Consider the following 13845-nt stretch of genomic DNA (forward strand, 5'->3'; position numbering starts at 1 on the left):
GGCGCCGCGCTAAACTCGTCCCGGGCGGCGCCGCGCTAAACTCGTCCACAACTTACTTGCTTGCTGCTGCTGCTTTCAGGTACATGCTTTCAGAGGAAGCTTTGATGATACATTTCTCCTAAACCCTGCTCCATCATTTAACACCACAGTTAGAACTTCGCCTGTCTGTCAAATATTATCAAAGACTCACCGAAAGCCCCATACTTCTGCAAAAATCATAAAGGGACCTGGAACACACAAACTAACAGTCTCATCCTATCCATAAACATGCAATAACAATTACACACCTGAAGAAGAGCTGCATACAGGTCTCGACTCGGAAAAGCATCAGTCCATAGACTCCGACCCACACAAAGAACCCTGCAATTCACTGAAGGAAAAAAAAGAAAAAAAGAAAAAAAAAAAAAAAAAAAAAAAACACTTACCCCAAAGAGCAGGCCAGGCCGAATGAGCACTCTGATGGCATGCCTGGGGCTCATATAACATTGCTCATATAACACTTGGCCCATACACCATACTCTCTGCCCGGGCCGCGCCGCGATTACAGACTTAGCCTTTAGAATTCAATAAGGTAACTCTGATATGACCCTGCTTGGTCTCTTCATAATACGGTGCCTATGCGGACAAGCCTCTTGCAGCATGTGCTCAAGCCCTTTCCAGTCCTCTGCAGAGTTACACAAGTGGTTTGATACAGCTACAGATTAAAAGAGAACCCAAAAACAGAAGTGTACCCCACCATCCCTAAAACAAGTCAGCCAGCAACCTCTGCTGAATATCCCTCTATAAAGTGAATTCCAAGCACTGAAAATCTAGAAATCCAAAGACTCCAACCTGAATAAAGAACCCTGCAACTGACTGAAGAAAAACAAAGCACTTACCCCAAAGAGCAACCCAGGCAGAATGAGCTCTCTGAAGGCATGCCAGGGGCTCATATACCATTTGGCCCTGCCTGGCACCCAAACCCAATCACCTGGGAAAGGGGAGGGGCAAAGCACAAGAAACCACAAAGAAAGCAGCACGAGCAGCAGCTGTGTTTTTTCTTTTTTCCTTTTTTTTTAAAAAAAAAATAAAAAATAAAAAAAAAAAACTGGCTTAGCTCAACAGCATGCAGAGTGCAGACAAGAGAACTGGGGTTTTTCTAGAAGCAACAATCCCCATGCTTTTGCTTCACCTTTGAATATTGAAAGGACAATATGACCAAGCAAGTACCTGAAACCTTTTCAGCTGGAATTACCTCAAACCTTTCTTTTATGTAGGAAGAACAATCTAGGAGCATAACAGATTACACGCCAAATAAAACAATTCCATGTAGTAACATCACTTGCAGGAAAAAAAAAAAAAAATCAGGCACCCGAGTAGGCTACCTAAAAAACAAAACGCTATGCTGATGGGTCAAAACACACTACAGGGCACTGGATCCCGGCCCTCTGCTGCACCGACTTAAAACCCATCCCCACACCCACCAAGGCACAACCCCAGCCCAAATACAGACACAGCATTTCAGCCCCAACACAGCTTTGGGACCCGCTGGAAAGCAGGCTTCATCCTCAGCGAGACGTGCTCAGCCCACACGGGACGGGGCTTCAGGCACCTCTTCACCTACGGAGGAAGACTGCCATCAGGAACTGCCACACCAGGCAACCTTTTTTTCCTCTACAACACCTTTCTCAGGAACAACGCAGCATTCAAGTGACCTGCTTCGCTCCAATTCTAAAGACTGATGTTACAACTCACCTCGCCTGTGGCACCTGATAAACAGAAGAGAAAGCAACCACAGTGCTTGGAAGCCGTAACTGCACGTGCCGCTCCTTGCTGCTCTCCGGCCTTACCTCAAATCCTCAGCCACTTCTGTGGACAGCTAGCCATGGAACCTGCAAGGCAAGACAAAGACCTTTCACAGTCACCTCACGCTCCTTAGCCATTCCACTCCAACCAAGCTCATGACCAGCCCCCTTCTTACGCAGCTCTTCAGAATGCAGTTTGCTCCTTTGAGCCTGTGTGAGACACCTGTGAAAGAAAAAGGAAAACACAGGCCAAGGCAGAATGCAAAGCCACAGCACAGCTACCATAGTTACTCTCATCTGCTGCCTTACCTCTGCCCGCTCACCTGCCCCTGAGGCAGATGCTTCCATCTGCCCTCTTAAGCCAGCTACAACACCTCGAAAAGAGAAAGAGGGGACACTTAGAATGACACTGAGAACTGCAGTGCAAAAGTAACTGCTTTATCACTCACCTTGCCAGAGGCAGCTCTGGCTGTGACGTCCTAGGTTGCAGGCTGCCTTTCAGCTTCAACACACCAAAACATAGTCAGAAGATAACCATTCAGCTGCCAGCATTAGCACCCACCCCTCAACAACACAAGGTGTTATAGATTAGACCACACAATTTTCTGGTCTATTGAAATTATTTTATTAATCAAGTAAGCAGGCACAAGCAAAACAGCGCTGGGCGGCTGGGGAGTCTCCGCTCCGCAGCAGCACGCAACTTCCCTTTCCAGGGTTGCTGTTTTATAGCAGTCGAATTCCAGCTTATCAGGACTTCTTGAACTGGCTGAGGCTGCGCAGTCTATTGTTGAGAGGGGGAGTTGTTGTTCCTCATGCATTGTGCTCGTGTTCAGGTGGAGAGAGTGAAGCGGCAAAAAGAATGTCTTGACGTAAGGAACTTCACAGAGTCTGGTTTCACTCAAGGATGTTTACCCAACACCCCCTCCTGCTATCTGTTTGCTTAATCCTCCCCCTTATCAAGGCCATTAAATTGTGCACCCTTATCTCCGCAGCAGATCCTCCAAATTCCTCAAAGACAATGAACAAACCCCCACTAATTTATTACAATCCCTCCTTTTTCTTTTTCTAACATATTTTGTTCATTGAATTTTTGCAATATTTGCTTGCTGAGCATCAAAGTTTCTGTGTCGTCCTCCTCCTGGTCAAGAGATTCATACTTAGCATGCACAAGCATAAGATGAGCAGCTTCTAATCGGCTTTTTACAATTGCAATTACCCTATTGAAAATACATGGCCCAAAAGTCAATGCTATTATTATTAGTAATAAAGGTCCCGCTATAGTTGACAATAGTGTGGTAAGCCAAGGTGAATAATTAAACCAGGATTCATACCAGTTCTGACGAGCCTCATTTTCCCTTTTGCATTTTTCTAATCCTTCCCGCAATTTAGTCATTGTATCTCTTACCACCCCAGTATGATCTGCATATACACAACATTCTTCACATAAGGCTGTACACAGTCCTCCTTGTTGTAAGAAAATCAAATCCAACCCTCTACGGTTTTGGAGTACCACTTCGGATAATGACCTAACTGATTTTTCCAGAGCTGTTATTGATTGCTCTATACGGACCAGATCCTCATCTACAGCAATACGTAGAGAAGTAAATTCCTGGCTTTGTTTTGTCAGGGAAGCAATTCTAGTTCCTGCACCTGCAGCCCCGAGGGCCATTAAAGTGGCTAAGGTGACGGCCGTAATAGGCTCCCTCTTTACCAGATGGTATTCATCCACTGTGTGATGGGTATACATATACTCTTAAGTGTGGTATAGAATCCTTGGTATAATGACCACCTGTACACAAAAATCATGAGATGTGTTAAACAATTTTAAAGATAGGCAAGGAGTGACTCCCAACGATGAACATACCCATCTAGTATTATTTGCAGGAATTAACCATTAGTGTATTTGGTCCATTTCTTCAGTGGCATGGCACAGATCATTTTTATCTCTTGGAACTGTGCCGATACATCTACCTTTTCCCATAATTTGAGTCAAAGTTATCCCGATTTCCTGACCCCAACTGCACTTGGAAGGATTTGACTCATTTGAATATTCAGACCTCCCCATATCTCCTATAGCTTCATAATATGGGGGCTTAACACTTACACATAGCCAGCACCCTTCAGTTATCTCAGGATTAGTTTGATTTAGTACCTGGAAACTAGCATTTATAACTTTCCACATATTATTCTCGGGTACAACCCCTTTCTTTTTCACAATGCTAGGAAGCAGTGTGGGAAAGGATAACTTTGTCAACTTATTAGAAAACACTGTAGTAGGTTGGGCAGTCCCAGCTATCTTTACAGTCTGGACAACCAAACCTTCCTCTAATAACTCTTTATTAGGCCCGATTACCTTGGAAGTTTCGGGTTTTTCCTTCTTTATTACTATTAGCCCTCCTCTATCAGTCCCAGATTCATAATGTCTTACACCCCATGTTTTTCCAAGGAGCCATCCCTGATCCGTAGGGTTAGTTACATTTATCCATAGAAATGTGCAATCTCCATAATACCCATATCTATACCCATAACCTTTACAATCATTCCAGGGACAGCCCCGATGACTGCAGCCGTTCGGTCCATATTTTACTTTCATAAACTGGTCTGACCCAGCTCCCGGACTCCAATCCGAAGCAATTGTTTCACAGCCCTAATAAGCACAATAATAGTGGTTGGGATAATTGCAATATCCTCTCCCTGGGTTGGAGGCAGGGCATAAATAGAATCCCAACTGATTCTGGCACTGTCCTGCCTGTGTCAGAGTACATAATGAAGTGTTGAAACTGGGAGCACCGACCATGGTTACTTGTTGTATGACTTTTTGACTTTCCCATTGGATCAGGCTCCACTTAAAAGGTTGGTGCGGATGGTGTTGAGTCGCTATGCAGGATGAAATTACTGCTAGAACCCCCAAATACCAATAGGAATGGCTGAGGCCCATTTTTCCCCACTATTCACTCCTCTGCCTCGCTCGTCAGTTGGGTTGCAGCCAACTACGAGGGTTTTAGTTCTTCTCGGCAGCAGTAGTGTTCTTCAGGGGAGAGCCTTTACCTTAACCCACGGTACTTATCGGGTTCGTTGCAATGTGAGGTTCAGGTCTTTGTTCCCTGGAGCGATCTCCCACTTCTCATCACAGATGGGTCCTTTAACACGGCTGGCATGTGTCCATCCTTTCTCTGCAGTCCGGACGGCTGTTTCTGTAGTAAGCAAAACAACATAGGGGCCTTCCCATTGTGGTGTTAATGTAACTTGTTTCCAAGTTTTTATCAGGACCTTAGCTCCGGGCTGTGTCTTGTGAATTGCCATATCCAAAGGGGGACGTTGCGCAATTAAACCCTTTTTCTGTAATTCCCTTCGTCTATTTATCAATTGTGTGAGGTAAGGTTTTAATTGATCATCTTGTAGGTGGGGATGATAAAGGGGTATCTCGAGATCATAAGGCATACCATACAGCATTTCAAAAGGGGAGATTCCCAGATCAGTCCTGAGCTTTACATGTATACTTAACAAAGCTAGCGGCAAGCACTTTATCCAAGAGGTTTTTGTTTCTAACGTTAATTTTGTAAGTTGCTTTTTAATTTTCCCGTTCATCCGTTCTACTTTCCCCGAGCTCTGAGGATGCCAGGGAGTATGATATTCCCATTTGATTCCTAAAGCTTTCATTGTTTCACGGGATACTTTTGACACAAAGTGTGGTCCCCTATCAGAATCTATTGCTTCTACAATCCCATATCGGGGAATTATGTTTTCTAACAAGATTTTCACTACGGTTTGTGCTGTAGCCCTTGTCATGGGAAATGCTTCAACAAAATTTGTAAGATGGTCTATGATTACCAGCAAATATTTATATCTTCCTGTTTTTGGAAGTTCGGTAAAGTCCAATTGAATTCTTGCAAAGGGTCAGTGGGCTAATTCTCGTCCTCCCAGAACCCTTTTTCTCATATTTTTAGCATTTACCCTCCAACAAGTCATACACCCATTAACAATTCCCTTTGCTATGTTATATATCCCTATACACATATAATTAGTGGCGAATTGATCTACTAACGCCTGAGCGCCCCAATGCATTTGTTCATGAAATCTCCGTAGCACCCTCATAGCTACTGATTTTGGTAACACTTCTCGTCCATCAGGTAGTACCCATTTTCCTTTTTCATTTTCTCGAATCCCCATTTGTGTCATCTTTTCCTTTTCTACAGTAGTGAAACAAAACAAGGGGAGGGGGACGTGCCCACCAGACCATAAAGAATTAGCTGGGCCATGCTTGTAACAGTTCCTATAAGGCGGACTCTCCTCCTCCGAACAATTACATTCAATCCCTTCTATTCCCCAGTCTTTCCAGCAATCATAGCATGGAAATTTCTTTAAATCCTTCCCCTTGCCACAACTCGGGCAGTCTGCTCTCTTAGTCACTTCATATATGCACATGAGGGCTGCTCTTTTTGCTTCCTGATCAGCTAAGTTATTGCCTCTGATCTGGGGATTCAGCCCTCGCTGGTGTCCTTTTACATGCACCACCGCAATCTCCTTAGGCTCCCTGATGGCTTGTAAAACTTGGAGAATTAACTCCTGATGAATTAGTCCTTTTCCTTGTGAATTTATAAGTCCTCTCTCTTCCCATATTTTCCCAAAGGTGTGTATTACTCCATAAGCATATTTAGAATCTCTATATATTGTTCCGCTTTTGTTCTTTAATAATTTCAAAGCTCTTATCATGGCATATAGCTCGCAAGCCTGTGCTGACCAGCTCGGGCTCAGAGGGCCTGATTCTATTACCTCAAATGTTTTTCCGTTAACCAATGCATACCCTGATTTTCTTTTACCCTCAACTACCCTTGAGGATCCGTCCACAAATATCTTTTCCCCTAAAGGCAATTCTACATCTTCCAGATCAGGCCTCAGTCTCACTTGTTCTTCTATGTTTCTAAGACAATTATGTTCGGGCTGCTCATTTGGTTCACCATAAAGAAACTGAGCAGGGTTTTGTGCTGCAGTCATTTCTAATGTTAATCTGGGTGAGGATATTAGGATCCCTTCATATTTTAGTAACCTTGCATCCGTTATCCATTTTTCAGCTTTTTGTTGCAGCACCCCACGTATATTGTGAGGGGATATAACTTTTATTTCTCCCCCTAATATAATCTTTTGTGCTTCTTCCACTAGTAAGGCAGCTGCCACCACTACTTGCAAGCAGCTGGGCCAACCTCTACTAACGGGGTCTAATAGCTTAGATAAATAGGCTACTGGTTTTTTACTGTCTGCCCATTCTTGAGCTAGTACACCATAGGCAGTTCCCTCTGTGCTATTTACGAACAAGAATTTTTTTTGTTTGTTTGTTTGTGTTTGTTTGTTTGTTTTTAAATTCCGGGCAGTTTAAAACTGGTGGATGCATCAGTTCTTCTTTTAATTTCTCTAATTGCTCCTCATCTTCTTCTGTCCATTTAAGTAATCCATCCCTATTCAATTTGTTATATAGAAATTTAACCTTTCCACTGTAATCTTCTATCCATTGTCTACAATATCCAGTTAACCCTAACAGTTGCCGCACTTGCCTCTTGGTAGTCGGGGCCTTTATTCCTAGGATCCCTTTAACCCTTTCAGGATCCAGCCTCTTAGTTCCTTTATTTAGCAAATGACCCAAATATTTTACCTCTTTTTCTACAAACTGTAGTTTTGACCTGGACACCTTTAATCCCTGCGACCCCAAAAAATTCAATAGGCTAATGCTAGCTTGTCTTACAGTGTCTTCATCTTTTCCAGCTATTAGTAAATCATCTACGTATTGGATCAGGGTTGTGTCCGGTACTCTGTTGTACTCTTGCAAAATTTGCTCCAGTGCTTGCCCAAACAAGTTTGGGGATTCTGTAAACCCCTGGGGCAGGACCGTCCACCTTAACTGCTGTTTTCTATAGGTGTCTGGGTCCTCCCATTCAAAGGCAAAATAATCCCTAGATTTTTCATCCAGGGGGCATGCCCAGAATGCATCTTTTAGATCAATTACGCTATACCACTGATCTTCTGGGTGTAATTTACTGAGCAGTGTATGTGGATTGGCCACCACGGGAAACCTGCTAACAGTTCTCTTATTAATTTCCCGTAAATCATGTACCAATCTGTACTCTCCATCCTTCTTCTTTACTGGTAAGATAGGAGTGTTGAAGGGAGACATACAAGGTTCTAATAGCCCTTGCTGTAGTAGCCGCTGAATTTCGGGTTTTAGCCCTCTCCTACCTTCTTCTGAGAGGGGATATTGTTTTATCCTTACTGGTATTTCTGGTTTGTTTATGGTCACTTTGAAAGGCCTTACTTTCAATTTTCCTACACTTTCTGACGTGTACCAGACTCTAGGATCGATGTTTGCTTCATCTTCTACTCGGAGTGGGCACAATTTAATTTCTAATTTCTTTCCTATCACTTCTAACCCTATTCCTAATTCTATTATTACATCTCTACCTAACAAATTATACTCAGCCTCCGGTACTAGGAGCAGAGTCCCCTTACTCACTTTAGAATCTGATTCTATTATTACTTCTTTTATAACAGGGACCCCAAAGGGCTCACCCTTTGCTCCGATTACCTGGACTTTTTCGGTGGAAGCCTTGCATCCAGTGGGCAAGGTTTGGACTGTTGATCTTTCAGCCCCTGTATCCATGAGGAATTCTACCTCCTCGCACTGGGGACCCACTTTTAATTTTATCAAGGGCTCGGTCTTGTTTCGGATCCCCAGCAAATAGAGCCCCTGACACCCCTATTTGCTCTTAAACATCCTCTCATCCTCTTTTCTTTGCCTGCATTCTTTCTTTATGTGACCTTTCTTGTTGCAATAAAAACAGGTCACGTTTTTCCATTCTTGGCTGCCTCTTTCCTCCTTCCTAGGTCTCCCATGCATCGGGTCGAACCTTCGATTCGGTCCAGCCCCCCTTTGTCCTTCTCGCACTGCTGCCACCATCATACGTACTTGCTTTTTCTCCTTCTCTTCTTCCCTTCTAACATACACCTTCTGTGCTTCCCTTAATAATTCGTCCAGACCTCCATCTTGCCAATCCTCTATTTTTTTTCCAATTTCTTCTTAATATCTACCCATGATTTTGCCACAAACTGGGCTTTAAGTAATGCCTCCCCTACTGGGGTTCCAGGGTCTAAACCACTATATAGTTGCAAATTCTTTCGTAATCTTTCTAACCATTCAGTTGGGGTTTCATCCTTTTTCTGTTGTTCGTTAAAAGCTTCGTTTATGTTCTGTCCTCTGGGGACAGATTCTCGTATCCCCTGAATTATGATTGTTCTTAAATCTTGCATATGTCCCCGGTGTATGGGGTCTTGATTGTTCCAATTAGGCTGCTGCATTGGCCACTTTATGTCTGCAGCCGGCCCCTGCTGGTGTTGCTGATCCCAAATTCGCATTCCAGCACGCCTAATCATTCCTCTTTCCTCTGATGTAAAGAGGATTCCCAGGATGGATTGTAACTCTTCCCAGGTATATATATTTGGGCCTAAGAATTGGTCTACTCGTTCCGCCACTCCTAATGGGTCTTCTAGTAAATTTCCCATTTCCCTTTTAAAATCTCTCACATCCCCTGAGTTAATGGGAACGGCCACGTATCCCATTCCTGGCTAGGGTCCCCCCATCACTATTTCTCGTAGGGGATATAATCTCTCCCTTAAAGCAGATTTCTGATTTCTTGCCCTGCTTCTGGTTACTGGCCCCTGTGTTTCATGATCCAATTCTGATTCTCCTGGATTTGCTAATTCGGGGAGTCCATTAAGGACGGGAGCCGTTGGTGCGGGCGGTGGAATATAGGGCGGGGGCGATGTCAGGACTTCTAAGTCCTTTCTCTTTTTATCCCGCCCTCCTTTTTCTTTTAGAGGATATAGGTGCCTCCTTGTATCTGAATTTATCCAGAGGTGCGCATATTCACTTTCTTCCAGACTAAAGGGCTCCTTAGAGTTAACATAAATATTGAGGGCTTGGCATACCCAATCCTCAAAGGAGCCGAACGGGGGCCAGAAAACGCTGTCCCCTTTGATGGGCTTGTCACCCCACACTTCTATACAGTAATAAATCATTTTAACTTTACTCTTTCCCCACCTAGAAGGGGAATCATTCCAATTCTTAATCATTTGTCCTAACGGACTATCAGAAGGAACAGAGGGTATCCCTACAGCACTGGATTCCTCCCTCATGGGGCCAGAAGGCTTACTTTTCTTCTGCCCCATCTTCCGGAGCACCTTCGTACACACACACACACACACACACACACACAACGCTTCCCCCTTTTCATGGCCCAGTCCCTCGCGGGATGTGGGAACCGCACTACCGAGGGGTCCGCACTCGCTTCGTCCGCACTTGGACGTCTCACACGTTGTGCTCCGGGATACCCAACCACAACCGAACTGAACACCGGCCTATACTTACCCACCCCGTGGGTCTTCGTTCGGTCTTCGTGCACAAAGATTACCTGGGGTTTACCGGTTTTATTTGCTTGTGTCTAATTTTGGGTTCGTCGGTGAAGGGCTTGAGCAGGAGTTTCCATTTCTGGGGCCGCTGAAATCGGCAGGGCGCCTCCCCTAGAGGGATTCCTGATCAATCCACCTTCATCCGAGTCACGGCACCAAATTGTTATAGATTAGACCACACAATTTTCTGGTCTATTGAAATTATTTTATTAATCAAGTAAGCAGGCACAAGCAAAACAGCACTGGGCGGCTGGGGAGTCTCCGCTCCGCAGCAGCACGCAACTTCCCTTTCCAGGGTTGCTGTTTTATAGCAGTCGAATTCCAGCTTATCAGGACTTCTTGAACTGGCTGAGGCTGCGCAGTCTATTGTTGAGAGGGGGGGTTGTTGTTCCTCATGCATTGTGCTCGTGTTCAGGTGGAGAGAGTGAAGCGGCAAAAAGAATGTCTTGAGGTAAGGAACTTCACAGAGTCTGGTTTCACTCAAGGATGTTTACCCAACACCCCCTCCTGCTATCTGTTTGCTTAATCCTCCCCCTTATCAAGGCCATTAAATTGTGCACCCTTATCTCCGCAGCAGATCCTCCAAATTCCTCAAAGACAATGAACAAACCCCCACTAATTTATTACACAAGGGACCCCTTTTTATATTTTAATCGTTTTGGAACAGCAGACATCTTCCCTCAGCACCTCACTAGTAGACCAAGCCAGTCACCAAGCTGCCAAATGAAGGCTTGACAGTTCCAGAAGGCGCTCTTTCCTTGGACCGGTTCCTCCTAAGGTTTATCTAAGTCAGGAGAAAAAACAAACAAACAAACAACAAAAAAGAACACTCCACATCTGTGAGCTTACCCCTCCTCTAGCACCATTCAAGCACTATGCGAACAGCTGCTCGCAAGCAACTTAAGCCTCCCCCTCTGCCTCTTCCAAACCCTATGGAGATGTCTCTGTGCCAGCTGCCCTTCAGTACGTGCCCAGCGGCAGACCGGATGTCTTTGCCAAAACAGTCCAGACAACGTATTACTACACCGATGGACCCCCATATTAGCTACCATCACTAACTGCCAGGCAGGACAGCTCCAGGCCAAACAAACACACAGGTACACTACAAATGTTACAAACAAAAAACAGAACACAAGCCTGCCCCCCCACCCCCCCCAAAAAATAAAAAAGACTCCCAGAGGGAGGCCCTGCAGCAACACCAAGTCAGAACAGGTGCTCTGCAGCAGACCCAAGGAGAGACTCAAATGCCACGACCTGCAACTGGAAGCAACTGCCAGAACTGGGATGATGGAAGCATAAATAGCCTGCCTTTAAGACAAGAGACCGGAACGATGGGCACTGCAAACCCCATAAGAAAAATGCTTCGGAAATGAATTCCCAAGCAAGAGCTTCTGATGAAGCCCACGGGACTTCCGCAACAGCGAGGATGGAAACAGATGCGATCTGAAACCGAGTATGATGCACAAGACCTGAAATACATCTGCGCTTTAAGATGCGACTGCAAGTCAAGAAGCGCTCAGATCAGCCCTACGATGATGAAACGAGCATTTAAGACCTCAGGTGTGGCTACCAAGTTGCCGATCTAATCTGTCCAGCAGAACAAGGCAATGAGGAGATCAAGACAAGATGAATATCAAGACACAATGAGCACGTAACATACGATCTTATGAGGAAACAGTTGATACAAAAAAATTACACAGAAGTAGAGAGCTCTTTAAGCTCCCACTGCAAGACAAGAGGGGCTCAGCTTCCAATTGAGCATCAGCATTATTCCAATGAGGTCAAGTGTTCAATACCCTCACGATGGCTGCCCCAGGGCCTGACGAGCACCAAGAGCAACAGCACAGCACAGACAACACAGAACACAGACACCAAGCTGGAACTGCCCTGCCTGGCACGTGCTCAAGCTGTACCTGACAGAAACCCCTCACATGGTCTCTCTGACTGACCCGATCCATCCTGAAAGGCTCCATCAGCTGCAATGACTTAAAAGCAAACACCCCCGCCCTACGTGTCCATTCACAACCCCGACTCAAACATAGCACTTGCCCCCCAGCTTAGCTTGGGAATGCTGGGAGGCAGGTTCCATCCTCAACAAGGAACACAAAGGCTAGCCAGGATGTTGCTTCAGGCACGAGGCTCCTCTTCACCTGCAGAAACAAAGCGCCATCAGGCACCGGCACGCCAGCCAAACTTCTTCCTGTGAAACACCCACCGCAGAAACAAAACAGTAGTCACCTGACCTGCTCTGCTACTGAAGTCACATAGACAACCTCTAGACAACTCCCCGCCTTCCCCTGCCAACCAGCCCCCAACACACAGCATTTGCCCCTGAACTCAATTCTCAGGGATCAGAATCCATCCTCAGTGTGGACCACAGAGGCCAGCTACGATGTTCCCAGTATCTTCTTCATCCCCGGAAAAGAGGAGTCACCCAGAGGTGGACCAGAAGACTAGCAAACCAAAGACACTGCCTGCTTTCCAACTTTTCTGCACTCACCTTCCCGATCCAGGCTTAGCGCTTCCATTCACAACTGTGCCGAGCTAAGGTCACGTGGCTTAGACCAAGGAGAAAGAACAGACAAATGTCACAATCCACAAAACACTCTATACCCGCTCCTCTCCTTTCCTCCCCTACCCCAACAGACAAGAAACCCCGGACCCACGTCCCCCAACCCAGTACCACCGCTTCGCTCACCTAACATCCCAAACAGATACATCACGCTCCCAACTCCCCTTGCGCTCCAAGCATCTCCAGCATTTCGGGAACTGGAACCGCTGACATCTGGCGCGCCTCAGGAACGCGGCAGGAGTTCTACTCCGCTGTCACAAGGTGCTTGCAAAGCCTGCCTGACAGGCAAAACAAACTAACAAAATCCACTGACCAGCTCAGGGCCCACACTGCAACCCACTCACACTAATGCCTCGTTCAAGGTTTCGTGCTCACGACCTGGGCTATAAGAAACAAAAAGAGAAGGTCATGTCCGTGATGGACACACAAGCAGTACAGCCACTTGCAGGAGACTCAAACACAGAGACCAGAGCCAGAAAAACAAACACACACTCAGGTCCACAAATGCCAAAAGGCCACGAATGCACAGCAGCCCCAACAGGGGTAACCACAGACTTACCCTTTACAGATGAAAAAGGTGACCTTGCTCAGTCTCTTTGTAATACTGCGCTTATGTGGTCAAGCCCCTTGGCGATGCGTACTGAAGCTCTGCGGAGCTTCAGCATGGTTATCAGAAGATAACCATTCAGCTGCCAGCATTAGCACCCACCCCTCAACGACACAAGGGACCCCATTTTTTATTTTTATCATTTTAGAACAGCTGACATCTTCCCTCAGCACCTCACAAGTAGACCAAGCCAGTCACCGAGCTGCCAAATGAAGGCTTGACAGTTCCAGAAGGCGCTCTTTCCTTGGACCGGTTCCTCCTAAGGTTTATCTAAGGCTGGAGAGAAAAAAAAAAAAATAAAAGAAAAAGACAAAACCGAAAAACACTCTACACCTGCGATCTTTCCAGATTCGGTAACAGAAGTTCTTTAGCACCATTCAAGCACTATGCGAACAGCTGCTCACAGGCAGCTCAAGCCTCCTCCCCCT

The 13845-nt window shown here is 45.6% G+C and overlaps 2 long non-coding RNA genes across 4 annotated transcripts in view; both read right to left on the minus strand.

Annotated features, from left to right (window-relative positions):
• LOC118163307 overlaps nucleotides 1-2171 on the minus strand; it is a 6912-nt gene extending 4741 nt beyond the window's left edge. For 2 of the 3 annotated variants that reach the window (XR_004748975.1, XR_004748973.1), the window contains exon 1: nucleotides 2094-2171. This is a non-coding gene — a long non-coding RNA (uncharacterized LOC118163307). Of the gene's footprint in view, nucleotides 1-1581; nucleotides 1600-1904; nucleotides 2008-2093 lie in introns of those variants that run through there. The other variant, XR_004748974.1, reaches the window with a different exon arrangement.
• A 10073-nt stretch (nucleotides 2172-12244) lies between these two features.
• LOC118163309 lies at nucleotides 12245-13440 on the minus strand. Its single transcript, XR_004748977.1, has 3 exons — nucleotides 12937-13440; nucleotides 12739-12796; nucleotides 12245-12388 (listed from the first exon to the last, which is right to left on the minus strand). It is a non-coding gene; the product is annotated as an uncharacterized LOC118163309 (long non-coding RNA).
• Nucleotides 13441-13845: the final 405 nt, after the last annotated feature.

This window comes from Oxyura jamaicensis, chromosome 2 (assembly GCF_011077185.1).
Source record: "Oxyura jamaicensis isolate SHBP4307 breed ruddy duck chromosome 2, BPBGC_Ojam_1.0, whole genome shotgun sequence".
Taxonomy (NCBI): Eukaryota; Metazoa; Chordata; class Aves; order Anseriformes; family Anatidae; genus Oxyura; species Oxyura jamaicensis.